This window comes from Mus musculus, chromosome 1, assembly GCF_000001635.26.
Source record: "Mus musculus strain C57BL/6J chromosome 1, GRCm38.p6 C57BL/6J".
Lineage (NCBI taxonomy): Eukaryota > Metazoa > Chordata > Mammalia > Rodentia > Muridae > Mus > Mus musculus.
Genome location: NC_000067.6, coordinates 102,972,390 through 102,999,218, shown reverse-complemented (window position 1 = coordinate 102,999,218; position 26,829 = coordinate 102,972,390). Strand labels below are relative to the sequence as shown.

Below are 26,829 nucleotides of genomic sequence, written 5' to 3'. Positions count from 1 at the left end.
CCTCAGGTGAGAATTCTTTGTTCAGCTCTGAGCCCCATTTTTTAATGGGGTTATTTGATTTTCTGGAGTCCACCTTCCTGAGTTCTTTATATATATTGGATATTAGTCCCCTATTCGATTTCGGATAGATAAAGATCCTTTCCCAAACTGTTGGTGGCCTTTTTGCCTTATTGATGGAGTCTTTTGCCTTGCAGAAACTTTGCAGTTTTATGAGATCCCATTTATCGATTCTCAACCTTACAGCACAAGCCATTGCAGTTCTATTCAGGAATTTTTCCCCTGTACCCATGTCTTCGAGCCTTTTCCCTACTTTCTCCTCTATAAGTTTCAATGTCTCTGGTTTTATGTGGAGTTCCTTAATCCACTTAGATTTTACCTTAGTACAAGGAGATAGGAATGGATCAATTCGCATTTTTTACATGATAACCACCAGTTGTGCCAGCACAATTTGTTGAAAATACTGTCTTTTTTCCACTGGATGGTTTTAGCTCCCTTGTCAAAGATCAAGTGACCATAGGTGTTTGGGTTCATCTCTGGGTCTTCATTTCTGTTCCATTGGTCTACTTGTCTGTCACTATACTAATACCATGCAATTTTTATCACAATTGCTATGTAGTACAGCTTTAGGTCCGGCATGTTGATTCCACCAGAGGTTCTTTTATCCTTGTGAAGAGTTTTTGCTATCCTAGGTTTTTTGTTATTCCAGATGAATCTGCCGATTGCCCTTTGTAATTTGTTGAAGAATTGAGTTGGAATTTTGATGGGGATTGCATTGAATCTGTAGATTGCTTTTGGCAAGATAGCCATTTTTACAATGTTGATCCTGCCAATCCATGAGCATGGGAGATCTTTCCATCTTCTGAGATCTTCTTTAATTTCTTTCTTCAGAGACTTGAAGTTCTTATCATACAGATATTCCACTTCCTTAGTTAGAGTCATGCCAAGGTATTTTATATTATTTGTGAATATTGAGAAGGGTACTGTTTCCCTAATTTCTTTCTCAGGCTGTTTATCCTTTGTGTACAGAAAGGCCTGTCTTGTTTGATTTAATTTTATATCTAGCTAATTCATTGAAGCTGTTTATCAGGCTTAGGAGTTCTTTGGTGCAATTTTTAGGGTCACTTATATATACTATCATATCATTTGCATAAAGTGATATTTTGACTTCTTCCTTTCCAATTTGTATCTTCTTGATCTCCTTTTGTTGTCTAATTGCTCTGGCTAGGACTTCAAGTACAATGTTGAATAGGTAGGGCGAGAGTGGACAGCCTTGTCTAGTCCCTGATTTTAGTGGGATTGCTTCAAGCTTCTCCGCATTTACTTTGTTGTTGGCTACTGGTTTGCTGTAGATCGCTTTTATCATGTTTAGGTATGGGCCTTGAATTCCTGATCTTTTCAAGACTTTTATTATGAATGGATGTTGGATTTTGACAAATGCTTTCTCAGCATCTAATGAGATGATTATGTGGTTTTTGTCTTTGAGTTTGTTTATATACTGGATTACATTGATGGATTTCCGTATATTGAACCATCCCTGTCACCCTGGGATGAAACCTACTTGGTCAGGATGGATGCTGTTCATGGGTTTGGTTAGCAAGAACTTTATTGAGGATTTTTGCATCAATATTCATAAGGGATATTGGTCTGAAGTTCTCTATCTTTGTGTGGTCTTTTTGTGGTTTAGGTATCAGAGTAATTGTGGCTTCATAGAATGAGTTGGGTAAAGTACTTTCTGTTTTTATTTTATGGAATAGTTTGTGAAGAACTGGAATTAGGTCTTCTTTGAAGGTCTGATAGAACTCTGCACTAAACCCATCTGGTCCTGAGCTTTTTTTGGTTGGGAGACTATTACTGAATGCTTCTATTTCTTTAGGATATATAGGACTGTTTAGATCATTAACCTGATCTTGATTTAGCTTTGATACCTGGTATCTGTCTAGAAACTTGTCCATTTCATCCAGGTTTTCCAGTTTTGTTGAGTATAGCCTTTTGTAGAAGGATCTGACAGTGTTTTGGATTTCTTCAGGATCTGTTGTTATATTTCCCTTTTCATTTCTGATTTTGTGAATTAGGATGCTTTCCCTGTGCCCTCTAATGAGTCTGGCTAAGGGTTTATCTATCTTGTTGATTTTCTCATAGAACCAACTCCTTGATTGGTTGATTCTTTGAATAGTTCTTCTTGTTTCCACTTGGTTGATTTCACCCCTGAGTTTGAATATTTCCTGCCTTCTACTCCTCTTGGGTGAATTTGCTTCCTTTTGTTTTAGAGCTTTTAGGTGTGTTGTTAAGCTGCTAATGTGTGCTGTCTCTAGTTTCTTTTTGGAGGCACTCAGAGTTCTGAGTTTTCCTCTTAGGAATGCTTTCTTTGTGTCCCATAAGTGTGGGTATGTTGTGGCTTCATTTTCATTAAACTCCAAAAAGTCCTTAATTTCTTTCTTTATTCCTTCCTTGACCAAGTTATCATTGAGAAGAGTGTTGTTCAGTTTCCCCATGAATGTTGGCTTTCTATTATTTATTTTGTTATTGAAGATCAGCCTTAGTCCATGGTGATTTGATAGGATGCATGGGACAATTTTAATATTTTTGTTTATGTTGAGGCTTGTTTTGTGACCAATCATGTGGTCGATTTTGGAGAAGGTAGCAATGGTGTGCTAAGAAGAAGGTATATCCTTTTGTTTTAGGATAAAATGTTCTATAGATATCTGTTAAGTCCATTTGTTTCATCACTTCTGTTAGTTTCACTGTGTCCCTGTTTAGTTTCTGTTTCCATGATCTGTCCATTGGTGAAAGTGGTGTGTTGAAGTCTCCCACTATTATTGTGTGAGGTACAATGTGTGATTTGAGCTTTACTAACGTTTCTTTAATGAATGTGGCTGCCCTTGTATTTGGAGCATAGATATTCAGAATTGAGAGTTCCTCTTGGAGGATATTACCTTTCATGAGTATGAAGTGCCGGTCCTTGTCTTTTTTGATTATTTTGGGTTGGAAGTCGATTTTGTTAGATATTAGAATGGCTACTCCAGCTTGTTTCTTCATACCATTTGCTTGGAAAATTGTTTTCCAGCCTTTCATTCTGAGGTAGTGTCTATCTTTTTCTCTGAGATGAGTTTCCTGTAAGCAGCAAAATGTTGGGTCTTGTTTGTGTAGCCAGTTTGTTAGTCTATGTCCTTTTATTGGGTAGTTGAGTCCATTGACATTAAGAGATATCAAGGAAAAGTAATTGTTGCTTCCTGTTATTTTTGTTGGTAAAGTTGGCCTTCTGTTCTTGTGGCTGTCTTCTTTTTGGTTTGTTGAGGGATTACCTTCTTGCTTTTTCTAGGATGTGGTTCCCGTCCTTGTATTGTTTTTTTTTTTTTTTTCTGTTATTATCCTTTGAAGGGCTGGATTAGTGGAGAGATTATATGTGAATTTGGTTTTGTCGTGGAATACTTTGGTTTCTCCCTGTATGGTAATTCAGAGTTTGGCTGGGTATAGTAGCCTGGGCTGGAATTTGTGTTCTCTTAGTGTCTGTATAACATCTGTCCAGGCTCTCTGGCTTTCATGGTCTCTGGTGAAAAATCTGGTGTAATTCTGATAGGCTTGCCTTTATATGCTACTTGACATTTTTCCCTTACTGCTTTTAGTATTCTATCTTTATTTAGTGAATTTGTTGTCCTGATTATTATGTGTCAGGAGTAATTTCTTTTCTGGTCCAGTCTATTTCGAGTTCTGTAGGCTTCTTGTATGTTCATGGGCATCTCTTTCTTTAGATTTGGGAAGTTTTCTTCTATAATTTTGTTGAAGATGTTTGCTGGTCCTTTGAGTTGAAAAATCTTCATTCTCATCCACTCCTATTATCTGTAGGTTTGGTCTTCTCATTGTGTCCTGGATTTCCTGGATGTTTTGAGTTAGGATCTTTTTGCATTTTGCATTTTCTTTGATTGTTGTGCCGATGTTCTCTATGGAATCTTCTGCACCTGAAATTCTCTCTTCCATCTCTTGTATTCTGTTGCTGATGCTTGCATCTATGGTTCCAGATTTCTTTCCTAGGGTTTCTATCTCCAGCATTGCCTCACTTTGGGTTTTCTTTATTGTGTCTACTTCCCTTTTTAGGTCTTGAATGGTTTTATTCAATTCCATCACCTCTTTGGTTGTGTTTTCCTGCAATTCTTTAAGGGATTTTTGTGTTTCCTCTTTAATATCTTCTACCTATTTGGTTATGTTTTCCTGCAATTCTTTAAGGGATTTTTGTGTTTCCTCTTTAAAGTCTTCTACTTGTTTAGCAGTGTTCTCCTGTATTTCTTTAAGTGAGTTATTTAAGTCCTTCTTGATGTCCTCTACCATCATCATGAGATATGCTTTTAAATCCAGGTCTAGCTTTTCAGTTGTGTTGGGGTGCCCAGGACTGGGCAAAGTGGGAGTGCTGGGTTCTGATGATGGTGAGTGGTCCTCGTTTCTGTTAGTAAGATTCTTACGTTTACCTTTCGCCATCTGGTAATCTCTGGAATTAGTTGTTATAGTTGTCTCTGTTTAGAGATTGTTCCTCTGTTGATTTTGTTGCCCTCTATCAGCAGACCTGGGAGACTAGCTCTCTCCCCTGAGTTTTCGAGGTCAGAGCAGTCTCTGCAGGCAAGGTATCCTCTTTCAGGGAGGTGCACAGTTATCTGGTATTTTGACCTCCTCCTGGCCAAAGTTGAAGGCCCAAAACAGGATCTTTCCCAGAAGCTGTGTTGCTTTGGCTTGTCAAAGAAGCTGTTGTTTCAATAGTCCACACTCTCACCTGTGTAGACTACTTTCCGTGGAGTCCCACAACCAAGGTGGCTTCCTTGGAACCTGAGGCAGAAGCCTTTCGGGCCGGGCGGACACCTTTGCTCTGACCAGGAAGGTGGCCGGTTGTCTGGAGCAGAAAATGGCGCTGCATCCTCATTTATTGATTCTTAGAGCATTAGGTGCTGGTGTTTTTTTCAGGAAAATTTCCTCTGTGCCCATGTGTTCAAGGTTTTTCCCCCCTTTCTCCTCTATTAGTTTCAGTGAATCTAGTTTTATGTGGAGGTCCTTGATCCACTTGCATTGAGCTTTGTACAAGGAGCTATGAATGGATCCGTTTATATTCTTTCAAATGCTGTCCTCCAATTGAACAAGCATCATTAGTCGAAAATGCTGTCTTGTTTCCACTCAATGGTTTTAGCAACTTTGTTAAAGACCATGTGACCATAGGTGTGTGGGTTCATTTCTGGGTCCTCAATTCTATTCCTTTCATCTTCCTGCCTATCTCTGTACTGATCCCATGCAGTTTTTATTGCTGTTGCTCTGAAACAAAGCTTGAGGTCAGGGATGGTGTTTCCCCTGAAGTTCTTTTATTCTTGAGAAGAGTTTTCACTATCCTTGGTTTTTTATTCCAAATGAATTTGAAAATTGAACTTTCTAACTCTGTGAAGAATTAAGTTGTAATTTTGATGGAGATTTCATTGACTCTGTAGATTGCTTTCAGCAATATGGCCATTTTTACTATATTAATCCTGTCTATCCATGAGCATGGGATATCTTTCCATCGTCTGAGATCTACTTTGATTTCTTTCTTCGGGCACTCAAAGTTCTTGGCATACAGATATTTCACTTCATTGGTTAGAGTCATACCAAGATATTTTAAATCGTTTTTGACTATTTATTGTGAAGGGTGTCCATTCTCTAATTTATTTTCTTATTTGTATATACTAGGCAAGGACTCAGATCCTCGTGGCTGTATGGAAAAAATTGCACTCACTATGCCAACTCTCCTACATGAAGCAATGCATTTCACGACAGAAAGTTTTTATGAAAGAGTTAATATTTGCTAAAAGGTAGTCTTTACACATTTTTGTAAAATGTTTGCAAAAAACTAGTTTAACGAAGTCTCCTAGAACATTTCTGAGTTTATATACTATTTGCAACACATAGGTACAGATAAGTGTATTTGGTGATTTCTTACATTATATTTATCTATGTTTAAATTAAACATTGAGCCTTAATAATATTTTTCCAGTGTAGGTTTCACAAGGTTCGTGTTTCAAGTGAGAAAAGGTTAAAATAAGGGGGAGAGGTTAAAACATATGTCTAAGGAGAAACTGTTCATAATTTCTCGATCAACTATACTTAAGAATAAAACTTATATTTGACTAATGGTGTTACTGTTGCCTAGTCAGGGCAGCAATAGTCGTCCTTGCCCACCCTGCAGGTGTAATTATCTTTACAATTCCACATTTCACTTTCTAAATACCATAAAATTAGTTTAACAAGTGGAGGCTTAGTGTTGTGTGAAATATTAAAAAGAAAATGAACTGTCACTGTTCCCTTGCTTGTGCCAGCAACTCTCCATCCCTGGTGGTCTAGCAGGCCATGCACTGCTGGGCAATAGCTGACCTGTTTTTATCTCATGAATACTCTGACATATAACTCCACAATCGAGGCTATGACAGGGCCTGCCAAATACTGAAGTGGATGCAGGGGGGCGGGGGGAGGGGGGAGGGTATAGGAAATTTTTGGAAAGGAAATTAGGAAAGGAGATAGCATTTGAAATGTAAATGAAGAAAACATTTAACAAAAAATAAATACATGAAAATTAAAAAAAAATCCACAATCTCTCCACCCAGCTCCCTAGGTTCCCACTTGCGGGTCCTTACCATGACAAGTCCATGCTTCAAGTCTCCAATGGCCTTTCGGGTACATATCTGGCAAGCACATGCTTTGCCACTGTATTTTGTCTCTTGAACCCAGATGAGCCTCCTGGTGAAGGAAACTGCAGCAAAAACTTAGTTCACAAACAATGGCAACTCAGTCGCTGTGTCCAACAACTGAATCCTAATCTTGTAAGTCTTATTACAATCCGATTCCTCTGGTTGTAAATCCTTGTGGATACACCATGATACCTGGAAACACTAGCATCTTACCCTTATGCTGTCCCCATTTCAAAAGGACCTAATTCTCTCCTGCTTCTTCTCTTCCTCCATCTAAACTGGAAGTCCTGCCTACTTGCCCACTGTTTGGTTCCTTTATTCATCGGGGGCTTGATTCACCAGAAGCCACCTGAGCACATGACTCATTACTCATTCCAGGCAGCCTCTCCATGGAGTGCAGAATTAACACAAAATACAAACAGCACAGAGCCATCCACAACACTTGCCCCTTTCTGTTCTAATAAAAAACCAAAACCTTTCTCTCAATATAGAGCACAACTATTACCATTTTGTAATTTATAATGTAAAAATAAAATTGACACCCAGTCGATCAATTTTGTCATTAAGATAGAATATTGTCATCTATTCTAAATTAAAAGACTTATAATTCTACACCTGACTCATGTCCTGGCTTTAGATTACATGCCATCTGAAAATATGCTACCAAATATATTCTCTCAAAGTAAATTGGCTATGAGATGATAAGTAGTCTTTCAACCCTATCAGAAATCCGAAAATGTATAGGAAGCCTAACACAGCTTCCAGAACTGAGGGAAATTGTAGAGACAGCTGCCTACCTATTGCATTGTCCACCAGTGTATAGCTAACAAGACTGCTGGGGGCTGAGAGTTGCCTGCACAAGCGCAGGAAAGTACTGGTTAATTTAAAAAAAAAAAGAAAATATTTTCTGTAACAGCTTAGTTCCCCTTAGATTTAGAAGAGTGGGGCGTCTGACATGAAGGAAAAATAAAACATTTGAAACTCAATAAACCAACACCTCAAGCAGGATTTAGTGTCCTTTGCTAGCTGTTCCCATCACAGAGGGGCCTTCTTAAAATACTTGCTGAGGTCCAGGCAGGCTGAGAGAAGGGCATGTGGATCTGACGAAAATGAAACTTGGATCTTTTTTCATATGTGGAAACAAAATAAGTCAAATCTGCAACTCCGTCTGAAAACAATCATTTCTGATGGAAATCTCTAAAGAAAATAAAAAAAAAAAAATCTCACATCCATTCTCACCTCTAAAGTCAATTTAAAGATTTAAAATTGTTCCCCAGGCAGGAGGACTGCTTATTTTTTACTCCACACTGAACAGCAAAGGAAGCACAGATCTGTTAAAATTGATGTGATCTTCAATATCGAAAAAAAAAAAACAGACTTCAACGAGTATTTTCAAAATGAAAGACCATGCCCAGTAAAAATATTACAGCTGACATTATAAGTGACCCAAGAAAGATTACGACACTGGTGGTCAATATTCCATGTTCATTAAATAACGGGAATGCTTACATTATTCCTTGTCTCCAGCAGAGATCTTCAGGAAATATTAATGCATCTAAAGCACATTGTTTTCAGCAAGGTTAGGCTAAATCTGAGGGAAGTAGTAACTGAAGTCAAGGGTATAGCTAAGGAGGTTCTGAGGGGAAAAGACAATATCAATGTGATCCAAAACTACGTGTTCACAGTTTACATTCTTTAAGAAGAAATTTGTGATATTTTTTCTCCTAATCTAAAACCAGCACGTGTTTGCATGTTATTTCATCCAAAGCCACAACTTTCTTTTTTTGGATATATCCATGTATGTTTATGTATGCATGCATGTTCACTCAGGTGTGACCCTGTGTGTGGAAGGTTGATTTTGGGGTCTTTTTTATCTATCACTCACACTCTACTTTGATAGTGTCTATTACCCTTCTGTTCATTCTGTCTAATCAGCATGCTTTTGAGGACTCTAATGTTGCCATAATATCTACCTGACCTTTTTTTTGTATTTTCCAGGGACCTGAAATCCAGTCTTCATCTTTTGAAGGTAAGCACTGTTGCTGCTGAGTGATCTTCCCAAGTCTCAATTCTATACTCTAGATATGTCTTCAGGTAGCACCACTCTGTACCTCTTGTTCCTGCTCTCCTTTGCTTGTAGTTTCCTGCCAACTTTTCTTACACACAGTTCATAAGTGTGAGGCAGCAGCAAGGAAGAAATTTCTGTTTTAAAACTAAGGGCACATCTGAGTGAACATGCATGCACACTGGAACATACATACATACATCAAATAAAATAAGAAAGTGATGGATAACATTGTCTTTTCTCCCCAGAACCTCCTTAATCTCAATGTGATAGTTACTCAAAATGCTTGTAAAAGCCTAAATTTTGTCATTTTTTCTATATGTGAATGTTTTTAGAACCTTGAATGGTAGATTTTCAGCAGATTCAAAAGAGTAGAGATTCTTCAGGCATAATCTCATATTTTTCAATCCTGGACAAGTGACATAGTTGAGTTATTTAGGCAAATTAAGTAAAGTGTCATATATATATATATATATATATATATATATATATATATATATATATATATATATATATATATATATGATTATATGATTTCCCTTGAGATAGAGCTATATTTGGACCAGGGCATAGATGTTATCTAGTTATTTCTTTTTTTTCCATTTTTATTAGGTATTTAGCTCATTTACATTTCCAATGCTATACCAAAAGTACCCCATAGCCACCCACCCCCACTCCCCTACCCACCCACTCCCCTTTTTTGGCCCTGGCGTTCCCCAGTACTGGGGCATATAAATAGACTTCTGGTTACCTCTTTGCCTCTTGTTTTCCTTTTCATGTGATAGATACAATAAACAAGGCCTAGACAGTGTTGGAATGATTGCAGTGCTGGGTATCTGCACCATAATGTGGATGGAAGCTCTCACGCTCTTGTAAGACTAAACCAATGGGAATAAGAAATAATGATTATTGTGATCCAGTTATTGGATACTGGAACTTACTGTGTTCAGTCTGCTTTTACTTCCTGAACAATGTCTTATAAAAAAATAACATATCCTACCATAGTGGAAGAAAGAAATGCAGAACATGTAAAACACTGAAACACTGGATTGCCCAGATTCAAGTGTAATTAGGAGAAACCCTTCTCCTTAGGATTATTTTCTAACAGGAAAATAGTATGTCTGATCAACAGAAAAATCTCAGGCTGAGGAGATAACTACTGTGAAAAGGGCTTGCTCCCAACACTGACAACCTTGTTTAAATACAGAATACCCCATGTTGAAATGTAGGGACTAATTTCAGTAATTTGTTTCACATGAATACACACAAACACACACACACACACACACACACACACACACACACATACACACGAAGTTAGAATGCTGGTAGTATGAGAAGAGACCTGGGGATATGAAACAGGAAGGGTTCAGTGGGGAGGAATATGTGATGGTAGGGTAGAGGATAATGACATTTGAAAATGCCACATCAAAAGCTATAACTAATGGAGCTACCTACAGTTTATAAATACATATATACAAAAAGAGTTTGACTGAAGTTAGCCTATAATTGGAGGCAATGTCTCCCCAAATAGTATATAGACTCAAATAAAATACCAGTGCTAGGCATTTGTTACCTATATGTTAATTGTTTATCAGTTTTGTCAGTGGGATTTCATAGTCTCATTAAAAAAAAATTACAAGTTATTGTACCATTGTTCTAGAAACACCAGAGCAATGTATTACTAGATCTGGAAGATAAGACTGCTGCGGTTTTGTCATTTTCTTATATTTTAATGTTAAATATTGGCTCCCAAGGCCTGGTTGTCCCCAGTTATGAGAGAGTCTGCAGGTAACCAAGGGATATACTCAAGTGGCACTTTGTACCTCGTCATCTAAGTTATCCCTGATGTGTGAATAAAGATGCCTAGAGCCCATAATTATGAAGAAGATAGATAGGTGGGGTTTTTGAGTTCCTGGGCTTTGGGCCTGAGGACACTACAAAGAAGCCATGGAGGAGAGAGGAGGAAGATATCACAGCATAGCTCAATCATGAAATCCTAGACAATTGGAGTTAAGAGAAGTCCAAATAGAACACAGCAAATTTTAGCTTGGAGTTATTGATGGGAAAATAGACACCTGCCCAGCTCTAGTGCTAACAAGGCTAATAGTGAAAGTTGTGTGTGTTTTGTCTGGGAGCTGAATGATCAAAGGTGGGGTAGAAACCCTAATTTGAGATTAAATAATTAGGACAACACAAAACACTGTTGGTAAAGACACAATATACTTGAATCATAAGATATGGAGAAATTAAGATTTGTTGTTCTTGAAGCTCCATTCTAGTGTCCACAATGATGGAAGATGATATACAGACTACCAGAGCAGTGGTGGGGAGGGGTAAGTGAAGTAGCCATCAGTCTTAACTAGTGGTGAATCATGTATAGCCACAATTGAGATTGCCTTGGCAACATATGCCCACTGGTACAGTAATGGCATGTGTATCATGGGAATAATAAACTATTTTCTGATTGAACTTAAGTCCTTTTCTGCAAGATCTAACCAAGCTTGGCTCAAAACCCATTGTCAGGCTTTAAATTTTGCTCTGCAGGACATAACTCATGCCTGCCCCCGTTAACTGGGCCAAGGACACATTTCTGGCATCATCACAGGTTCTAATGGAAGAACCTAGTAATACTACCCTGCTTAAATTTACACTCATATCTCAGTGCATTTGGGAACCCTCATCAGAGAATATTGTATTTACAGTGGGTGGAGAATAATATAGAGACTCACAAATTTTCAACCTGTACAGAGCAGAGAATATTGAGTACTCAGATCAAAATGGGAGCATTATATAATATTACCCCTACCCATGACTCTGGCATTATCTTTGAAGATGGTGCAGAAAGGACTTAAAAAACTAGAGACATTGATTGTCGAGAAATTGTGTTCTCCAGACAAGACTGTTCACTTATGAACTCAATAGCTTCTGTGGCTCTTTGTGTAAGAGAAGTTCAATACAGATAAAAAAAACAGCACAGACATGGATTGGGCATTGTGGAATTGCACCTCTAGTTGATGAGAAACTAATGGTGTCTATGGGAGAGAACACAGGATTATTTTGGGGTTGGCCACTGAGAATCTATACATGAATTATAGATAATTTTATAGCCATGTTCATACAGAGAACAGGAGCTACTAAATAAACCTAGTGGATTTAAAACTACACATGAACAAAAAGAACAACAGCACAAAATATAAGAACATATGAGAGTTAGAGAGATTAGTAGTTGGGGCATAAGAGAACTGGAGTGGAGGGGAAAAGGGTAACTTTATTCAAATTATATTGTATGGATATGTTAGTCAGTAATAGAGAAAAACAAATTCAATAAAGGTCACTACTCATGAGAGGAAGCATTTGAATATCCTAAAATAACAGCCGCAGAAATACATGTTTGCTGTTCTTACTATCTTACTCAGTACACTCAAAACTCCCAAACACTACTCGTGCTCTCTGCTAACTTCTTACAAAGGAAAGAAGTGCAGTATTTATATTCCCAGGAAATACATACTGATTCTAGAACCACTCATCATGCCCTGTCTCACATGCTGCTCATTTCAGAGACATCTCTAGATTTAAAAGGTAAAAATGTCAAAGAGGTTTTAAGCAGTATCACCTCAACAGCACTAAACCTTGACATGAAATGGTTTGATTTGTATTCTTGTTGTTTTTGCATGTTGCATTTTTCTTAAGCATATCTGTAGAGTAAATAACCAGATACAATCAGTCAATCAATCAATCAATAATAAACTTATTATGAGCAGAATAATGTAGGAATGAGGCCCCTTTTAATGAGGTTTACCAGTTTGAAATAAACGTTTTTCAAGGCTTCATAATTTTCACATTATTGCCAATAGTCTCCGACTGGACTTCTTGCTCATGCTTTAGAGTTTTTCCTTTTTACAGATATTTATATGTAAGATAAAATCATATTAAAAGAAAAGAAAGACTTCTAGTATGATAACTTACAAGTTAAAGTGCTGCTCTCTAAGACCGGAGTTTGGATTGCAGCACTCATGAAAATCCTGGGCATAGGTGGTGGCCTAGTTGTAATCTAAGTGCACAGGAAGTGAAGGCAAGGAAATCCCCAAGCAAACTGGCAAGCAGTACTGGCAGGGTCACAGAGCCCTTGGATCAGTGAAAGATTCTATATCCAAATAAAATGGAAGACAACAGAACACAAGTTATGGAGCCTTGACCCTCAATTACACATCAGATCTTTAAAAACTGAGGTATTGCTCCAGCTATTGACTACTTTTTAGTCCCTAAAGTAAGTCTCAGAAGGAACAGCTTTCCAAGACCCGTGATTCCCACATATCACACAGAAGCCCTTTGAACAACAAACTCTTGTCCATGATGACGGAGGAGACAGCAGGGAGGATGAGTTACAGTCTCACTTATGACATACTTGGCGGGATTGGAAGCCACAATTCAAACTTGTTTTATGGACAAATCTACTTAATGTGTAAAATAGAGTAATAAGTAAACAGAGAGGCCTTGAGGCTGGTAAGATGGCTCATTCAGTACAGACATCACTTGCCTTGCAAACATAAACACCTGTGTTGAAACATCAGCACCCGTATTAATGCACAGCATAGTGGTACTCAGCTGCAATCATCTTTATGAAGAAAAAGAGATCACTGAGGTAAGCAAACTTGGTAAGTTTCATAAGTTTTTGTTATAGGATACTTACTGTAAGTAAAAATCTAATTGTTTTCAAAATATGACAGTATAAATATTTAAATATATACTGCATTTGTCAAATGCAATTAGGTATGTCCTGAAATAATGGAGTTCGGGTATGACTCTAAAAGCCTACAGAGATAAGAATATTAAAGAATAGAATGTTCTTGCTTACATTAAGACACGTTGCTTGGAGAGGACTTGTGGTCTTTGTGTTATGACTAGAGAAACAGTGATCTTAGTAGTGTTGAGCTACCTGAGTGTAAAGATGAACTGGTTCAGCCCTAACTGACTTGAATTGGAACCCCCCTCCTGCCAAGAGAGTAGGAGAATTTTTTGATAGCAATTGGACCTTAGATCTCTCTCTCTCTCTCTCTCTCTCTCTCTCTCTCTCTCTCTCTCTCTCTCTCTCTCTCTCTCTCTCCCTCCCTTTCTCTCTCTCTCTCTCTCTCTCTCTCTCTCTCTCTCTCCCTCCCTCCCTCCCTTTCTCTCTCTCTCTCTCTCTCTCTCTCTCTCTCTCTCTCTCTCTCTCTCTCCCTCCCTCCCTCTCTCATTTTGGTTTAGAAGAGTCTTTATGGAAGGAGCTCTGGAAAATACGTAGGGATTTCCTCTTCGTGCTTATAGAACTTCAGAGAAGGAACTGTGAGGATACAGGTAAAACAGGATTTCATTAAAGCAACCTAAACAATTTTCTTCGTTTTCACTTTGGAGTATATCAAGAGAAATGCAGGGTGTTTAAGAGACATTTGAATTTCTCTTATTTTCTTTCTGATAGTGACAAATATAAAACTACCAACCTCTAGACAAACAAGATGACTTGGCAATCATGTTCTTTTTTCTACTTTTTAAGTGACCGTGTTTAAATAAAATACTATCAACTGATGAACACATGTAGCCCTGACAGCTTACAACCCTCAGGCTGTTGACACACTGCATTTATGAAAGACTGGTTAGGAATTGTTTTATATGTGAGGGTTATGTTCAGGCTTGTAAGCCCAGCATTCAAGATGCTGAGGCAGGAGTGTGGGCATGAGTTTAAAGTCAACCTGAGGTAAGAGTAAAATCATGTGTCAAAAAGGAAGAACTGAGATGAAAAGGAAAGGAACAGAAAGAAGAAGAAAATGTCAAGGAATATAAAAGGAGGGAGAAAGGAAAGTAAAAGAAAGAAATATTTTAGAATACTGAGCTCATGATAAAAAGATTCATAAAAACTTGGTCAACTTTAATATTATTCCAAGCCACTTAGACATTCAAATCTATGGTGAATAAAATATAGCAGTAAGACACAGATGTTCTTACAGAAGAAGAATGGGCAGAAGTTTCAGAACTATTCTAGAATAGTATGTCCCATGCTCAATGAGGAAAATTAATATGACAATTGCTGTCTAGCAGTTTGGGAAAATGTAAGAATGAGATGTTAGACTCTGGCTGCTGCTTAGGCCACAATAACTGCAGGACCCTTTCCTTTACACAGATACTTCCAAGTACCCTACTGAGATGTTTTCTGTGGGTCCGCAGCTAACTGACTTCCAGATTCCAAGGTCTCTCCCTGGCAGAAATAAGTTTATATCAGAAGGGAGTATGGGTGACCACACATGTTGATTCTGATTTGGAACTGGAGATCCTAGCTGCAAGCAGGCTTGTGCTGTGAAATATCCTTCAGCCTCAGAGAGTTAGGGAAGACTCTTACTTCTTAACCACATAGGTTCTTATTTCCTCTTCAGTCTTTCCATGTTGATGCCTGTTTATATGTTCATTTATCCATGGCACTAATAGTTTCTAATAACCACAAATATCCATCCCATTGTACTATAGAAGCTGCACCAGGTACACGTGTTTTCACTGGTGAGGACTTCCCAGTGGAAAGTCATATGAGACTCCCAAAGAAAAACTATTTACCCAAACATGCTCTGGATTGGGCAGCTAGGGCAGGAAGACAGGAAAGAGCTGACATTAATGAACCTGAGAAAGATGATGCTAGAAGAGGGAATGGGTAGGCCAACTTCTACAAATCTAACTTAAAACATTCTTTTGTTTGTTACTTTTTGAGACAGGCTCTGTATCTCAGGCTATCCTCAAGCTTTCTGTGTTGTAGAGGATGACTTTGGACTTCTTATCCACAGCCTTAGCATCCATTTTTGTACTAGAATCACAGGCACACTACCACAATTTGTTTACTCAGTCCTGAGGAACAAACCTTACCGTTTCTAACTGACATACAGCCCCAGTTCTGAACCTGTTTGGAATACATTAAATTAAAATCACACAGCTTTAGCCAGTTTATATGGGGCCTTGAGCTTTCATTAAACAACCAGAAATGGTGGCACTGTCATTATGGGCTTCTCAGTGTTCTCATTTAACATATGATGCTAACTACCTAATGAACTCTGATTCCCTCGTTCTTTCCAGTTCTACCTCTTCAAAGTCAAATGACTGAAAATGAAAAGCAACTTCCAAAGTCCTCCATAGATTGTTAGTGACAAGTATTGTCAAAAAAAGATGGAGGGTGTGTTTCTGTGTACGTGGTGTTGTGTTGTATACTGTTTCTGGTTTGTGTTTTTGTTGTGTTTTATGCATTGTGTGGTATGTGTAAATATGTTTTGTATATGTGAGTGTGATGGTGCATTCTGATAATTTATGCTGATTTTGGTGTGTGTGTGTGTGTGTTTGTCTATGTGTTGTGTCATGTGTGGTGCATAGTGTGTATGAATCATGTAGAATGGGTGTGTATTCTATGCCAAAATAGAAAGTCAATAATTCCAAGCCTTTTCTTTCATCAAAGGACTTGGGAAGTTGACAACAGATTCATGTAAAAGAACAAATTTCTTTATGTCATCTAACTTGTCAGGGAAGAGGTATATTATTTGAACTTCCCAATGCAAACATATAAAGAATATATGTTCAAATGAGGGAGAAGACTTAAAATTTCAAGTGATGTTAAAGATTATTACTTATGATCTCTGTTTTATAGGAAAGATATTCATGAACCTTTTTTCTTTTAGGGATATTACGACATCTATCATTATTTCTGTTTGAATTGCACAGTAACCTGTTACCACTTAAATTCTTCCCTTAATTGTAGAGATATAGATTATATCTGGGTAGTTTGATCCTTGGCCAGTAGTTCCCAAATTTTGTGTTGACAGTGATTCTGAAAGCCCAGCTGAAAGAATACCCCAGCTCAGTGGTTTCTCACCTCTAACACTTCACATCTGCCACACAGAAACCCTTCCTAAACCATAATTACATAGAATGACTTGGGTGCCTCAGTAAATGGCAACTGATCTTAGCTTAGTGCAGTTTCAAGGTCTTTTAAGAAGGAATTAGTGCTCTTTCTTGATTTTCATTTTCCTTGTGTGAGTTGAGATGGAAATTGAAGGACTATGGAAGGGAAACAATAAAATCCATTTGAAAAATCCCCTAAACTGAGGAAATAGCAATGATGGGAGTATAAGGGAGACTTTAACCACCTAGTCCTCAGATCCTTGCTTGGGTGGGCTGCCAGACTTTTTTATTACACAATAGCTGCATTAGGGGTTATATTTTATTTTATTTTATTTTTATGTTTTAAGAAATTATTTAATCACCAAAAGAACTCATTACATTTCTATTGCTTGGGCTTGGATCACATACATCCTTGATCGTTGCTCTCATTTTGGACAATCATTGAATGTGGTATACATTTACCAGCTGTATACTTTCTGTGTGTAGTCAGACTTGAATATATTCAAATCTGGTGTTATATATTAGAAGTAAAATAATTTACACATATTCAATACATAATGAACTTTATGTGGTTTCCAGGAGATTCAAATATTTTAAAGGAAGCCCAAGACTTGCAAGGTAATTCCTTCCTACATTTGAAATGGTTCAGCAGGCTTGCATAAAAAAAGACGGCTTGTTGAATAGAAAAAAAAAAAAAAAGCACTGACTTAAATAATCCTTCTTGTATGTATGAGGACATCTTAGGAGACAAAGCAATTAAACAAAAGTTACATGTCTCATGAAATTCTGGAAAGCTACAATATTCACCAGGTCCCTCCTAGATGTTTTTCCAGCTATAATTGTTTAGAGGAATAAGACTCTAACATCAGCTGAGCTGTCTGAAAGATGAAGCTGGGATTTTCAGTGCTTAACTGCTAATGAGTCATCAGTGTTGCCGTTAGTAGCCTCTCAGCCACAGTCCTAAAAACAAAAAAAAAAAAAAATGCAAAACAATCAATGGTTCATTGAGCTACATTTGAGTATATTCCTTGCTTGGGATGTCTTAAGTTCCCTGTCTGTAGTGAACTGATATTTATTGAGATCATCCCAGAAAATGAAAGTCACTACCACTGACCCTGCAGACCAAAAAAAGAAAATTTCAGTGAAACAAGATTTTAACAACTTGGATTTCAACTTCAGAGAAATAAGAGTGCAATCCCTAACACATGTGGAAAGCTAGATGTTACAACACAAAGCTAGATGTTCCTATTGTGACAGGAACAAAAATGAATGAATAGACTATGTGACAAAAATCAGAACAAACCTTAGAAATTAAAGAAAGAAATTAAACTGTGTCCTTTCAGTAGCAGCCAGGACTCCTTTATCATACTTCTCCTTGATTATTCACTAATTCAGACCAAGTCAGCTATCTTGTCAATCCCTAAATTTGTTTCTATTTGAAGACTGCTTAGAGTTCAGATACCAGGAAGCTACATGTTAGCTAATGAATGCCTGCCCTGTAAAGTTTTGACAACACTTAAGATATGATAAGGTTTAGTTACAAATATCAGTATGACTTTGTGAATGGACACCTAGAGAGCTGATAACATATTATTTCTGGATATGTCTGAATGGATATCTCTCTGATAGACTGGCACTTTTATCACTGCACTTTTTGGGGCAGCTCAATTCTTATCCATGTTAGAAGATGTTATGAAATTCCTGGAATAGTAATAAATAAGATAAAATAAGAGTGGAGCAGACGGGAACTTGCACCCTCTCTTGGGGTGGACATTCCTGCTCTCTTTTATTCTTAGCTTGTAGAATTCCAGGCTCAAAAACTTTTGGGCTTGAGAGTTAAAAAGATCCAACAAAGAAAAAGAACTTCAGACCAGTTTCACTTACGAATAACAATGCAAAAATACTTAATAAAAAACTTGCAAAATGAAACCAAGAACACATCAAAAAGTTCATCTATCATGACCAAATAGGCTTCATCCCAGGGATGCAGGGATGCAGGGATGTAGGGATGGTTTAATATACAGAAATTCATCAACGTAATCCACTATATAAACAAACTCAAAGGTAAAAACCACATGATCATCTCATTAGAGGCTGAGAAAGCATTTGACAAAATCCAACACCCCTTCATGATAAAAGATTTGGAAAGATCAGGAATTCAAGGCTCATAACTAAACATAATAAAAGCAATATACAACAAACCAGTAATCAACATCAAACTAAACGGAGAGAAACTCAAATCCAACTAAAATCAGGGACTGGACAAGGCTGCCCACTTTCTCCCTACCTATTAAATATACTACTTGAAGTCCTAGCCAGAGCAATTCAACAACAAATGGAGATCAAGGGGATACAAATTGGAAAGAAAGAAGTCAAAATATCACTATTTACAGATGACATGATTGTATATGTAAGTGACCCAAAAATTTCACCAGAGAACTCCTAAACCTGATAAATACCTTCAGTACAGTAGGTGGATATAAAATTAACTCAAACAAACCAATGGCCTTTCTCTACACAAAGGATAAATGGACTGAGAATGAAATTAGAGAAACAACACCCTTCACAATAGTCACAAATAATATAAAATACATTGGTGTGACTCTAACTAAGGAAGTGAAAGATCTGTATGATAAGAACTTCAAGTCTCTGAAGAAAGAAATTGAAGAAGATCACAGAAGTTGAAAGAACTCCCATGCTCATGGATTGGCAGGATTTTAGCTATCGTGCCCAAAAGCAATCTACAAATTCAATGCCATCTCCATCAAAATTCCAACTCAATTCTTCACTGACTTAGAAATGGCAATTTGCAAATTCATCTGGAATAATAAAAAACCAAGATTAGCAAAAATATTCTCAACAATAAAAGAATCTCTTGTAGAATCACCATGCCTGACATTAAGCTGTACTACAGAACAATTGTGATAAGAACTGCATGGTACTGGTACAGTGACAGACAGGTAGATTAATGGAATAGAATGGAAGACCCAGAAATTAATCCACACACATATGGTCACTTGATCTTTGACAAGTAAACGAAAATCATCCAGTGGAAAAAAAGACAGCATTTTCAACAAATGGTGCTGGCACAACTGGCAGTTATCATGTAGAAGAATGCAAATTCTTATCTCCTTGTAAAAAGATCAAGTCTAAGTGGATCAAAGAACTCCTCATAAAACCAGAGACACTGAAATTAATAGAGGAGAAAGTGGGGAAAATCCTTGAAGATATGGACACATCGGAAAAATTCCTAAACAGAACAGCAATGGCTTGTGCTGTAAAATTAAGTATTGACAAATGGGACCTCATAAATTTACAAAGCTTCTGTAAGGTAAAAGACACTGTCAATAAGTCAAAAAGGTCACCAACAGATTGGGAAAGGACTTTTATCAATCCTATATTTGATAGGGGAATAATATCCAATATATAAAGAGCTCAAGAAGCTGGACTCCAGAAATTCAAATAACCCCATTAAAAATGTGGTACAGAGCTAAACAAAGAATTCTCAACTGAGGAATACAAAATGGCTGAGAAGCACCTGAAAAAATGTTCAACATCCTTAATCATCAGTGAAATGCAAATCAAAACAACCATGAGATTCCACCTCACACCAGACAGAATGGCTAAGATTCAGGTGACAGCAGATGCTGGCGAGGATGTGGAGAAAGAGGAACACTCCTCCATTGTTGGTAGGATTGCAAGTTTGTACAACGACTCTGGATGTCAGTCTGGCAGTTCTTCATAAAATTGGACATAGTACTACTGGAAGATCCAGCAATACCTCTCCTGGGCACATACCCAGAATATGTTCCAACTGGTAATAAGAACACCTGCTCCACTATGTTCATAGCAGCCCTATGTATAATATCCAGAAGCTGGAAAGAACTCAGATGTCTCTCCACAGAGGAATGGATAGAGAAAATGTTGTCTATTTGCCCTTGGAGTATTACTCAGCTATTAAAAACAATGAATTTATGAAATTCTAGGGCAAATGGATGTCTCTGTAAGATATCATCCTGAGTGAGGTAACTCAATCACAAAAGAAGTCATTAGATATGCACTCACTGACAAGTGGATATTAGCCCAGAAACTTAGAATACCCAAGACAATTTGCAAAACACAAATTGCAAAACAATTTGCAAAAATAAGAAAATCAAGAAGAGGGAAGACCAATGTGTGGATACTTCATTCCTCCTTAGAATAGGGAACAAGATATCCATGAAAGGAGTTACAGAGACAAATTTTGGAGGTAAGTGGAACGGACGGACTATCTGGAGACTACCCCACCAAGGTATCCATCCCATAATCAGCCACAAAACCCAGACACTATTACATATGCCAGCAAGAATTTGCTGAAGGGCCCCTGATATAGCTGTCTCCTATGAGGCTATGCTAGTGCCTGACAAATACAGAAGTGGATGCTCACAGTCTTCTATTGGATGGAACATAGGGCCCCCCAATGGAGAAGTTAGAGAAAGCACTCAAGGAGCTGAATGGGTTTGCAACCCTATAGGTTGAACAATAATATGAACTAACCAGTATCCCCAGAGCTCATGTCTCTAGCTGCATATGTAGCAGAAGATGGCCTATTTGGCCATCACTGGAAAGAGAAGCCCCTTGGTGTTGTAAAATTTATATATTCCAGTACAGGAGAACGCCATGGCCAAGAAGTGAGAGTGTCTGGGTAGGGGAACAGGGTGGGGGGAGGGTATAGGGAACTTTCGGGATAGCATTTGAAATGTAAATAAAGAAAGTATCTAATTAAAAAAGAAGCTAAACATTCATCTAAAATGAATAAATAAGTAAGTAAATAAATAAATAACTGGTAAGAGAAGGCTGTGTCACCTAACTTGATTATAAGCATTTTATAATGTATACACATGTCAAATCATCACATTAATTTTGTTACTTATGGTTCAGTAGTACCATGGGGAAATAATTGATCCAATAAGAATCATGCATATGTATTTCTCTGTACATTATTAAAGTTAGCAGTATCTCTGGACAAAGAAATGTATGTAGAGGGTACCCCTGGATAGAGTGATTATGTGGGAGGACAATTTTTAATGAATTTCTTGAATGAACGTGGAATTCCTTCTTGTGATGAAGCTTGTCACCTTGGAAACTGGACTGAGGGTAATTCCTCTGTGGAAAGTGGCTGATATAGTGTGAAGTGAAGCAGCAAGCTTGATAAATAGCAAGTTTATCCTGTAATTTTTTTCAGCTATATGCTACATAAGCTTGCAACATGACTGAATTCTTAGACACACTTAGACACAGCATTAACAGAGAAGTTCATTGGTACCTTGGAAGCTATCAGAGTGACCAGCATTTTGTAGCTGTGTATCTATTTGCTCTAGGGAAGGAATCTATTTGATGTCTGTCCATTCATCAAATGAAAGTGGATATTTAAAGAACTCCAAGTAGAAAAGGGATGCTCAGGCTCTTATTCATTTTGAGTCTTGATAGTTTATAGGCAGGACATAAGCCTAATCTGTGAGGAAGAAAAATAAACTATTTTTCTGCAATGTTCTCTATGAATTAATGCTAAATGATACTTTCTTAGCTTGATAAATTTTGCATTTTCTTGTCTATTCACAGGACAAAATTTGTGTTCTCCAACAGTATCATACTTTCATGGTTTATAATAATGTAATCATAACATATGTCCCAGTAGTCCTTATGTTGAACATATATTTGCACACACACACACACACACACACACACACACACACACACACATTCAGTACTTTAGTCACTCACATACACAAAAATTTAAGCTCTTTGAATTCTTGAGTTATGGCCTTACATTCCCAAAGAGGATGTAAACTAAATTTACAAGGTATTTATTTTTATTAATTTTCATTTTATGTATATGCTATTTTGTATGTGTCTTTGTGTGGATATTTGCATGGATGTGTCATGGCTGTGTAGTCTAGAAGATGGCATCACAGCCACTGAAAATGGTGTGACAGATGACTATAAGCCACTCATTTATGACAGTTTTTTTTTGTGGTATTTTATGGCAGGGTCTCTCACCTAACTGAAAGCTCATTAGTTTGGTTAGACTATATGGCAAGCATGGCACAAAGATCCTCCTGATTCAACTTATATCTCGGTATACATGATTTATAGTGTATAGTAGAAGTCCTTGATATTTATATGGGTAATGGACTTGGTCTTCTGTGTCTGTGATGATATGGAGTCTCGCCAGCAAGGACACACACACAGGACACACACAGGTTCTTCTGCAGCATAGCTTTAATGCATCTCGAGAGAAAGATGATTAGCTTCTGGGGGAGGAGGCCCAGAACACAGGAAACTCGGCCATTAAATAGACCACAAGAGGGGTTGAAGACATATTTCACCCTGACTGGCTGCTCACTATCAGCCCAGATGACGCCACGGGACAGGCAGGGCACAAGGAATGGAAAAATACCCCAGCACAGACGCAGATTCTTTGTTTACCAGTTAGAACACCGGATATCAGCGCCATCTTGTAATGGCGATTGCAAGGGCGGCTCCTCAAAGTCTTCATGTTTAAGAAGTAAGCACTTAGACAATTAAGTGTTCTGAAACTATCAACTCTTTTTAAGTAGCAGTCCTTTCTCTTTAGAGAAATCATGTGTGTAGGTTCTTGCTTAGTGCCTAGCACTCAAAAATCTTAAATAGTCACAGAAGTATTAACTATTCATTAATTGGTCTAAAATATTAGCTTGTAACTCTGGTTGTATTTCAAAACCTAAAAATCATTTGTACAAGTCATTCAATCAATATACAGCTAAAATATCTGTGAAATGTATTGGACAATGTCATTTGCAAATGTAGCATAGAAGATATGTGTGTGGAAATATATATATATATATATATATATATATATATATATATATATAGAGAGAGAGAGAGAGAGAGAGAAAGACAGAGACAGAGACAGAGACAGACAGAGACAGAGACAGAGACAGAGAGATAGAGAGGCAGACAGACAGACAGAGACAGACAGACAGAGATAGACAGAGACAGGGAGACAGAGACTGATACTGAGATGGGGGAGTGGGTAAAGAGTGAGAGAGAGAACATACCAAGGTTTTAATTACCCTGGAGCCTGAGTTTTCTATCTCCTAAGGGAAGATGAAGCCCTGTGAATGCAGAACTCTGACAGAACATTGCACATTGGACTAGAGTGGGAGTTCTAGTCTCAACTTCATGACTGGACCTTCTGTTGAGTCTTCACAATTTGGACTCTTAACAAAAAGAGACAAGGAATTGTATCCTCTCTCTCACAAACTGGTCTGAGGTAGAATACCAGTCTCCCCACAAAGCCATAAAATGGATGGGTATGATTAATCATTCCAGAGATACTGTGTCCAGTCAATGCCTGTCTATTAGAGAGGTAACAGGCCTAAAGTGAAACTCTCAGCTTCCCTGTAAGTGAATAAGTAGTTCCTATACAGTGCAGACTTGGTAACACACATGTTGTGTAGAAATGAGACTAATTGTCTTGGGAAGCACATCTCAAGCTGTATTAAACTGTATCAACAGGGGTGTTTGTTTGTTTGTTTGTTTTTCCTAAAATTAAAAAAAAAAAATGGAGGGGGGGGAAACTCATTGCTTAACTCCCAGCTTTTTATCCAGCAATATGGAAGCTCTTCTTGACCCAAGTCTCTATTCTGGTTCTCCAGGATAAACTATAAGTCAGGTATCATCCAGAGATGCAAAGATATAAATTCGATCTTAACAAGTTGCCTGATGATGCCCATGAAACATCACAGTGTCATCACTGGCATGTGATCTCTTGCTGTTTAGTTTCTAAACCATTTTCTCCCTGTTTCAGCCATCTTACAACTTTGTTAACAAGGAAAGCTTTTATAGCAGCAATGACCATGTTTCATGAATTCAGCAATGACCATATTTCATGAATTTCATGAACTGGGTTTGAACCCAAGTATTTCTTTTATCTACTATATGTTAGCAACCTATGCCATTTCCCTGAAGGTCAGCAACTTTATCTGGTGGAAAAAAACGTAAAATACATATCTTACAATAGTTTTGCTATGAAATAATATGATAATATACATAAGCAATTATTAAAATTTGCTACTATTTATAAGATTAATCAAATCCCTTATTAGAACAGACATTACATAAATAGCCTCTTTAGTGTGCTACGATGTGATTTTTTTCATTTTATAATAATATAAGCCTTTGATAAGCCAGGAACTTAGTGGCAGAACCTTTTGCATAATATCCAGAGTTGTTAGAATTTTTTATATAAAATGGCTGAATAGTGAATCTTTCCACAACAAATAATGTATTGTTAATGCTAAATAAATAACTGCTGTTCAACATACTTTGGGAACAATAAAAAGAAAAACACTCATGTTCAGTCTACAAGCAATTTTTCTCATTTCCACCAAAGGGATAAAGAGAGGCATCTGTATACTTAAATGGTATTCTCAAATAAATTGTGATTCAGATTTTTGTTTATAGATAGTGTTACAACATTGGTCTTATAGTACACTGCATGGAATACACTACAAGTATATAAACAAATCTATAAATCTGAAATGATGGGTATTCAAAGGCATAATGTATTAACAAATTAAATCTATTGAGGGTTAAAATATCAATAATTCAAAACAGATTAACATAAATTCCCAAATGCAAAGTTAAATCAAAATAGAAAAAATGTGATAGTCAGCCTCCTACACTTATGTGATGTACAATTGATAAGAGTTGGCATGAAGGAGAAAAGACCAATGGAGGTGCTACACTTCCATTCACAATTGTATATAAATTTGTATATATGTGTGTACACATAAGTGTGTGTGTTTGTGTGTGTATGTGTGTGTTTGTGTGTGTGTATATGTATGTATGTATGTATGTATGTATGTATGTATGTATGTATGTGTGAATGTCTGTGGTTGTAGATGCACTGGTTTATGAATGAGAAGGTCCAGAGTTGACAGTAATGTTGTACTATGTAGCTGTAACTATCAAACTGACATAGCTTGGAGTCACCTAAGGAAAGATTCTTGAGTGGCTGACTAGATTGTGGCTAAGGAAATGTCTAAGGGTATTTTCTTTGTTGTAAATAGATGTAGAAAGGCCAGCATACTATGGACAATATCATTGCTTTAGCAGGCGGTGCCAGACTGTATTAAAAAGCTTATTAATTCTGCAACCATATTATTAAGGAGCATCCCATTCCTCCACATTTCTTCTTTAGCAGTGAGTGAAAATTTTGGTTAAAGGTAATGCAACAACAACAAGCAGTCCTGACTTCAGATTCTTGCCTTAATTCATGTCCAGGCTTTCTTTAATGATGAATTATAATCGAAAGCTTTAATAAATCCTTCCTTCCCTAACTTGTTTTTGGTTAAATTACTTTTATCACAAGAACAGAAGGGAACATCTTGAAGGTATTCCTCAGTTGCTTAGTCTTACTTCTTTGAAGAAGCTTTCTTATAAACCACAATATCACTATTTGACTACTCTGTCTAGCCAACTTTCTCTAGGCATGGCCTGCCCCTGACTCCTGGATGTTGAAATTAAAACCAGCTACCATACCCTCCTTGCATTTACATGGTTTCTAGAAATCTGAATTCCTTCCCTTATGCTTGTGAGGCAAGTATTTTTCATACTGAGACATCTCCCTAGCCTTGGCAATCAGCAATTTCTAATCAAGAACCACTTTGTAAAACTAATCTGATTTCAGAATTTTATAAGTTTAAGTGTTTTAAAAAAAGAAATCATTTAGTTCTGTATACCAATCTCTATATATCACAAAATCAATATAAATATATAATTAAATATCCAAAATTATATTGGTTAAGTTCATTTTGCATTACAGACTAGCCCAGTTTGTATCTAATCTAGTTTTACCAGACCAAGTACTTATATACGGTACACACTATCTGCTAAGATTACATAGTATGTTCATATAAGTATATTTAAAATATACCTTAAAATATTGATATTAACCTCACAATAAAATTAAACATATTGAAGTATTTTAATAAACATTTCACTAACTTGTCATGAACCATGCTCTCCTAGCTATTTATACTGACATATAAAATATATGTAGTAAAACAAACATTAAAAAATTGATTTCTACCAATCCTTCATATGACGACAACAACAACAACAACAACAACAACAACA

The 26,829-nt window shown here is 37.1% G+C and overlaps 1 pseudogene; it reads right to left on the bottom strand.

Annotated features, from left to right (window-relative positions):
• Positions 1 to 26,829, bottom strand: part of Gm18728 (predicted gene, 18728) — a 429,487-nt pseudogene that overhangs the window by 401,857 nt on the left and 801 nt on the right.